The following is a 7,589-nucleotide window of genomic DNA, read 5'->3' on the forward strand; positions in this document are numbered from 1 at the left end:
GGTGGTAGGAATGCAGACTGATGCAGCCATTATAGAGTTTTCTCAAAAAATTAAAAATGGATCTTCCACTTGACCCGATAATCCCATTTCTAGGAATATATCCCAAGAAATCAGAAACACCAAGCAGAAAGGATATATATATATATACCCTGTGTTCATAGCAGCACGATTTACAAAGCTAAAATTTGGAAACAGCCTAAGTGCCCATCAGGAGATGAGTGGATTAAAAAGCTGTGGTATAGCTACACAATGGAATACTACACTGCTATAAAAAAAGGAATTCTTACCATTCGAAACAGCATGGATGGACCTGGAGAGCATTATGCTAAGTGAAATAAGCCAGTCAGAGAAAAATAAATATCACTTGATCTCATTCATTCTTGGAATATAATGAACATAAACTGATGAACAAAAATAGATCCAGAGACATAGAAGCACTAAACAGACAAACTTCAGAGGGAAGGTAGGGGAAAAGGCGGTGGGGGGGCAGGGATAAGAGATCAAAAAGGACTTGTATGCATCCATATAAGCATAACCAATGGACACAGACAATGAGGGCATGTGCTTGGGGGTGGGAGTGGCTGGGGAGAGGTCAATGGGTGAAAAAGAAGACATATGTAATACTTTAAACAATAAAGAATTTTTAAAAAGTCACAGAGGTGGTTGGCAAGGAGCACATTCAGGGGAAATAGAGTAGACTGCTTGTAAGATACATGTAGCAAACCACACAATGAAAACAAGAAAATCCTATTATAGCAGAATCCACTATTAAAGACAAAAAATGGAGTCACAGGAAAAGTTTAAACACCAATTAGTATTTGAAGGCTCTTTCTAAATAGTCTTGGTGTGCAGATGCATTACAGTTAATACCCACTGATCTCCCTCCTTCTCAGTGTTTAGCCTGAGATACTTGCTAATGCTGTAGACAACTCCAGAAAGATGAAAAGTTCTCACTGGAAGGGTTTATAATTTAACTTATTTTACTTCGTTCATTCAGGAAACATATACTGGGCAGCTAAGAGTTATGAGCACTGTATTATTCATGAATATAAAAGATCCAGTCCTTGTCCTCACATCAGGGGAAACATAAAATCATTAAACTGAAAATACTTTTATATCCCAAAGGAGTGTTTTCAGATATGTAATGAACATTAGTCATCCTGTCCTGTTGACATTGGATATAAACCTGTATTTGAACCTTAGCTCTCCTCAGTTTGTAGCTATGATGTATATAAATGTGGAATAAAACAGTTGACTAAAAATAAGACAATTCTTTTATGCATTTACAAAACAATTCCCACATAGACCAAAGGGGTTGGACTAAGTTAAATCTAAGACCCCTTCCAATTCCAAAATTCTTATTCTTTGATTCTAATTCTATTGAACTAAAATCCTTTAGGAAGGCCAGGTAATAAGAATCAGTAATTAAAATGGCTACATAAATGACAAAGCCAGCAGTTGCCCAAATTTAGGTAAACTTCTAAATGTTTAGTAATTATCCTATCCCAAATGGACTTCCAGTTACTCCTGTACACTTACACAGATTCCTGTCACATGTCTTAAGGTGACTTTACTTCACCTCTCAGTGGAGAGCAGCTATGTGCGCAGCTGGTAAAACAAAATCAACTATGACAGCAACTGGTGATATTCAAAACAACTGCCCGGGGAGTCTTATAAAACACCTCCTTCTGACTGCTGACCTGCCTGCCCCAGCAGACTTACCATCTATAGATCATTACTCAAACGGTGACCTTATGTAGGCATGCCTCTTACCAACCACCAGTGCCCATGTTCAGTGTTGCCTCCTGGCCCTTCAACAAAGCCCTACACTACACACACTACCTGCTCCTATCACCAAGCCTCCCGCACCCAGATTTCATCTCCGCTATGATCGATCACTCCAGAAAGCTCTTAACTTCCTTCCTAAAATGACAGAAACGCTCATCTGAATGTCATGAAAATAGCAATAATGGAGCAATTACTTCCAGACGCATGGGTAACATATTTGTTTATATGTCTGGAGGTTACTTTGCTTCCTAATTTTCAAGTATTATGGTGTTTATTTCATTAAATGAGTAGTAGATGCCAGAGCGACATTATGGCATCTTAGTTCACTCGTCAGACAAATACCAAGCACTTAGATTCTTCCTATTGTTCTTTGTCTAAAATGAATTCAATATTATTACTTAATTATTTAACTACATTATTTACTTGTATTAGTATTTAACTATAGCTATTTGAAGTATCAGTTATTACCAAATTCTTTTAAAAAAATATTTATTGCTTTGAGAGAGAAACATTGATTTGTTGTTCCACTTATTTATGCATTCATTGATTGATTCTCCTCTGTGCCCTAACCAGGTATCAAACCTGCAACCTTGGCATATTGGGATGACACTCTAACCAATGAGTTACCTGGCCAGGGCCTACCCAACTTCTTTAAAAACAGAATTTAATGGATAATCATCATAACTTTTTCCAGATCTACTTCAATAGGGCATACTGCAGAATTCAGGAATTTCCTGAATTTGTATGTCATTTATTCCTGGCAAACCATCACCTTTGTCTTTATACAGTTCATTTTTTCCAAACTAGAAATGTACTCATTTAACTTCGTCCATCACACACAATTAAAAAGAATTTTTTTAAGTGCTATTCAGCTTTTAATACAAGTCAATTACTTCATCATGGCATGATAGATAAGTTGCTTGACCTCTGGGCTTTAGTTTATGACAGAAAAGGGCTGAAAGACTTCCAGAATGTCTTCCAACCTTAATATCCTTGCGTTTACAATGACATAGTACAAGTACTGAATGTCTCATTCTTAAGAAAACATTCCTAGGGAATCATTAACAGCGAGGCATATTGTTTTTCGTTTTGTGTTTTTGCAGTTTTATAACTTTATTCGGCAACCAGTGATTAGTTCTGATGCACATTAACTGTTTGTAGATTTTTGAAAGTGGGCACAGGTACAAAGGTGACCAACCTATAGAGCTTGGTTGGCGACTCTTCATCCTCATAATGTTTTCTGGACAACCATACGCAGATATGGTATCAGACATTCCTTATTCCTTTGGCCCAGACAGTTTTGTTCAGCCTGGTGTCAATGCCTACATCTGGAGTTCCCATCTCCTTCAGGGCAAATTTCTGGATCTCCTTGAGTGCCTGAGGGGCACGCTTCTTGAAACCCACTCCATAGATGCGCTTGTGAATGTTGATTGTGTATTCTCTGGTCACTACCTCATTGATGGCAGAATGGTCCCCCTTCTCACCACCCTTCTTTGCGGGAGCTATTATGCCTGGCCCAAGTTGGAAAAAAAGAGCGCGAGGTATTGTGGGAGAGGGAAGGTAGGGTTGCAAGTATAACTTCCAGGTCACCTGGACGAGGCATATTGTTTTCTAAAGATAATTTACTTTTAACAAGGAGTCTGATTTCAATAGATATTCACTTACCATGTCTTAAAAATAGGAAAATACACCACTAGACATTCAAGTTTATACAAGTTTCCATCTTGTATACCATTTTCCTCTTGACAGAAAAATTCTAATAATGCCATGGTGATAATAGTTACGTAAAAATAATACAAGTGCAATGTCAACAATTCAGCATTACCAAGTTTTTCTGCAGGAACAAGGAATGGGCAGAATATCATTGTGAAAATGTTTATTTACTAAATAACCTTGATAAATTGGATACTTTTCAAGGAACTCCTAGAAAATGAGAGACCAAACATACTTTTAACATGCTGAAACTTAAAAAGAGACAAACGCCTGCTTTTCCTTTCACTGAAACAAGTTCTAATAAATGTACTGTTCACCCACAAAATAATACTTTTATTTGGAATTCCCAGATGAGTCAGCTTTATGCTGCATCAAATAATATGCCATATTTCTTTGACCCTGTTAATGATTAGATTTTCCTTGAGAATATCCCATTTTTAATTCTTTTTTATGATATATATTATTGAGGTCTTTAAAAAGAGAAAGTATGAACTGCTGTAAAAAAAAAAAAAAGGAATTCTTACCATTTGCAACAGCATGGATGAGACTAGAGAGCATTATGCTAAGCGAAATAAGCCAGTCAGAGAAAGATAAATATCACATGATCTCACTCATTTGTGGAATATAATGAACAACATAAACTGATGAACAAAAATAGAACCAGAGACATAGAAGCACAGAACAGACTGTACAACCTTTGAGGGAAGGTGGGCGGAGGGGGCAAGAGATCAACCAAAGGACTTGTATGCATGCATATGAACAAAAGCAATGGACACAGACAGTAGGAGGGGTGAGGGCTTGTGCTTGAGGGAGGGGGTGTCAGGAGAGAGGTCGATGGGGGTAAAAAGGAGACTCATGTAATACTTTAAACAATAAAGAATTTTTTAAAAAAATAAAGTTAGAAAACTCTTCTTGAATAATACTGAGCTGCATGGATTTTTCTGTTGGCTTTACAACTTATTTATTTATTTTTAACAAGAGAAAATGATCAAATTTAATACATACATAATGTATGGAAACACCAGATACATGAGAGAGTCAGAGACCCACATGCAAGAGAAGTTCCTCTGTTGGCTTTTTATTTAAAGCATTGATTAAATATGCTGACAAAAATAATTGAACATATTTAGATACCACAAGTTTATTCACTGAAATGCCATGAGTTTTAGTTCTGGAACCACTACTTCAATTTGAATTACTTTCACTGCTATCCTAACAACTTTGATCCCTAAGGACAACACTGGTAGCACTTACCGGTCTCTGTACTGACACAATACTATCATGTATCAGGGTTATAGTGATCATCTTATTCCTTCAACCACGGGGAATTACTGGAGGAGAGGAGCAGCTGTGACTTATTCAAGTATATTTCCCAGCACTGAGCCCATGGTTTTTAAACAGTAGGTTCTTCCTAAATCCTCATTGAATAAATAGAGCTCAAATGTTCATCATATATATTGTTTACATGTCAATGTCTTCTTATATAGATCTATTTGTATGTCTCTAAGATGAAATTTAATCTTCAAAAAGCATTTGATTCTGATTAGTGTTTTGGTTATCTTACCTATTCAATCAGCAAACTCCTGGTCACCAAATTATCACAAAAAAATTAGTTGCTCTATAAAATTGGTTAGGTTAAATATAGTAAAGCAAACCAATAGAAATAAAGATAAGTGGATTTTTAAAAAGAAAAAGAACTTCTCATCCCATTACAAGGTAAGTTCTAGAAGTGTAGACTTGGCCTGACTTGTTTGCTGCTGTATCCCCAGCTTCTAGCAGTGTCTGGCGCATAGTAGGCCCTCAATAAATATTTGGTGAATGAATAGATTGCTGATAAACCATATTATCCTACCTGCTTGTATATATTTAGTTCAGAACGTCAACAGAATTCATTTGTAGAGTGCAACGCTCCAATATAGGTTTATACTGAAGTCTGACTGTGGCAAAGGCTCTAGGGATTTGGGATTACCAACCGTAAAGTAAGAGTAACTTCACATCCCAGGCTGATCAAGCCTTGGCTACATCACATGCAGGTAAGCAAGAATTTCAAGTCATTATCCCCACACATGTAGACAGTGCCAGTGCCAACAACAACAAGCCATCAAAATTAAACCTTAAACTTTTGGAAAAAAAGCTAATATGTTTATTATGCTCCTTCAAGCTTAGAGGCTTAACTATCTGTGGGAAGGGCCTATAATTATGATAAATTACTTATGACTGGAAGGCAACTTATAAAGGCATCTGCCCTTTTAAGAAACCTTTAAAGAACCAGCAACAGTCCTGTGGGGCAACAATAAATCGCTGGTTTGGGAGCTCAACTTTGACAGCTCTACCTGGGAAGGAAAAGAATTATTGTCACCTGTCCTCGATTTCCTGACCCTGCAAATATCAGCAACCTCTGAAGTCCAGAATCCTAGTCTAGCCACACAAGTCATGGGGGCCAATGATTGCCCCAAGGCAGAGGCGGAAGAGAAGAAACGCGAAGGAAACGAACTGGAATGGAGATTTGCAGCTTGTGAGGATGACATCATCAATAATTTCCTCAAGTGTCACTAACCCTCATGGCATATGACTGATGGGCGTTCCTGACAAACTACAGGCTCATTATATTCAAGTAGCTTCTTGGTTTCAGAGCTGATAATGTCTGGGCTTAAGTATGATTTGTCCTATCATACAAGTCAGGCGAACTGATGCCTTCCTTACTGGGAACTGGCTCTGAGGCAAGGGGCCCACGAATCTGCCTGAACACAAATAATACTTGGACATCTGAAACACTTTTAAATGGACAAAGTGCTCTCACGGACACTATCTCTGTTTCTCCTTACGACTTGTACGAAGAAACTTAACATATAAAGATAATTTTAGAAAACGACTTCAATTCATAACTATAGCTTTCAAGAATAGCCTGTGCTTTGTAAAATGCAGTGTTGCACAGGGGTGCCTCCATAACACCTCTACGTCAGGACAGCATCTTGTTTACACACATGAAGATCATCCTTGATTGGACACTCTCCAGAGGTAACAAACAAAATAAAACACAAATTTTAGTCCTAAAATTCTAGCGGTGGAATTCATCCTTTGGGAAACACCTAGTTGGTTCTTCTAGGAAGATAACTAAGTTACATGGGACAAAATGTACCCTCGTTTTTCCCTTCATTATCGCAAAGACTCCCCAAAAGCGTTTTTGTAGTTTTTCAAGGAAGAAAACACACACACAAAAGGTTAACGTATTGCTTTTATATGTGATCCCATCTTCCTAAAACACAATTCTCCCAATCTCATTATCTTCTGTCCCTCTCCGGCTTTACTGGTTAAGTGGAGGTATAATGGGGTCCTTATCTTTATAGCCATTTACTGCCTTATTTATGTATTTATGATTCTTTGCTGCCTTCTAGCCTGAGTCTCCCTGTGTCAGGAACAAAGTGCCACACAAATCACCAGCCTGGAATAAGAGGAGACAAGTTAAAACCTCCCAGGATGATTCTGTAGACACTTGGACTCCCTGAGTCTGTAGAGAGCTTGGTATTTCAAAGGTCAGTTTTGGGTCTCTCCACTTTGATGACTAATGTTAAATTGTTTGACTTGTTACAAAAATATTTAGCTGTCCTTATTTACATATTTTCATCCACAGTGCACACAGTAGGCACATATTTGTTGAACAGAATCCCTAGATGGATAAGAAGTCAGGAAGAAGAACCCAAGGCCCTTTTCCAACACATTATCTCTCGAGAGTTGAGGAAAGGTAAAAGCACACCCTAATTTGTAGATGTTTCTGTGCATTCCTTTCTGACTTGAAACTATTCATCTGTTTAGAAAATAAAGAGAGAACACACCACACAGTGTCAACCACACAATGGGGAAATTCCAGGATCACCAAGAAAACACCATTATCCTAAGGCACACACACACACACTTTACTACTGGTTTCCACACAGGAGACTTCAAGAACTTTTGTCTCCCCACCCACTGCATAACCCTCCAGAAAAGGCAAAGGCAGAATTCAGAATTTAGAATCTAAGATTCTGTATCTTGGATTCATATCTACCCTGTTGGAGAAGTAGTCCAAAGACTATGTTGGCCCAGAGAAA

General features: G+C 37.8%; 1 protein-coding gene and 1 pseudogene across 1 annotated transcript in view; both read right to left on the reverse strand.

Moving 5' to 3' along the window:
• CDK6 (cyclin-dependent kinase 6) overlaps window positions 1–7,589 on the reverse strand; it is a 205,728-nt gene that overhangs the window by 195,441 nt on the left and 2,698 nt on the right. The gene's annotated exons all lie outside the window — the stretch shown is intronic.
• Window positions 2,641–4,806, reverse strand: LOC107181716 (annotated as a pseudogene).

This window comes from Myotis davidii, unplaced genomic scaffold (assembly GCF_000327345.1).
Source record: "Myotis davidii unplaced genomic scaffold, ASM32734v1 scaffold187, whole genome shotgun sequence".
NCBI classification, from domain to species: domain Eukaryota; kingdom Metazoa; phylum Chordata; class Mammalia; order Chiroptera; family Vespertilionidae; genus Myotis; species Myotis davidii.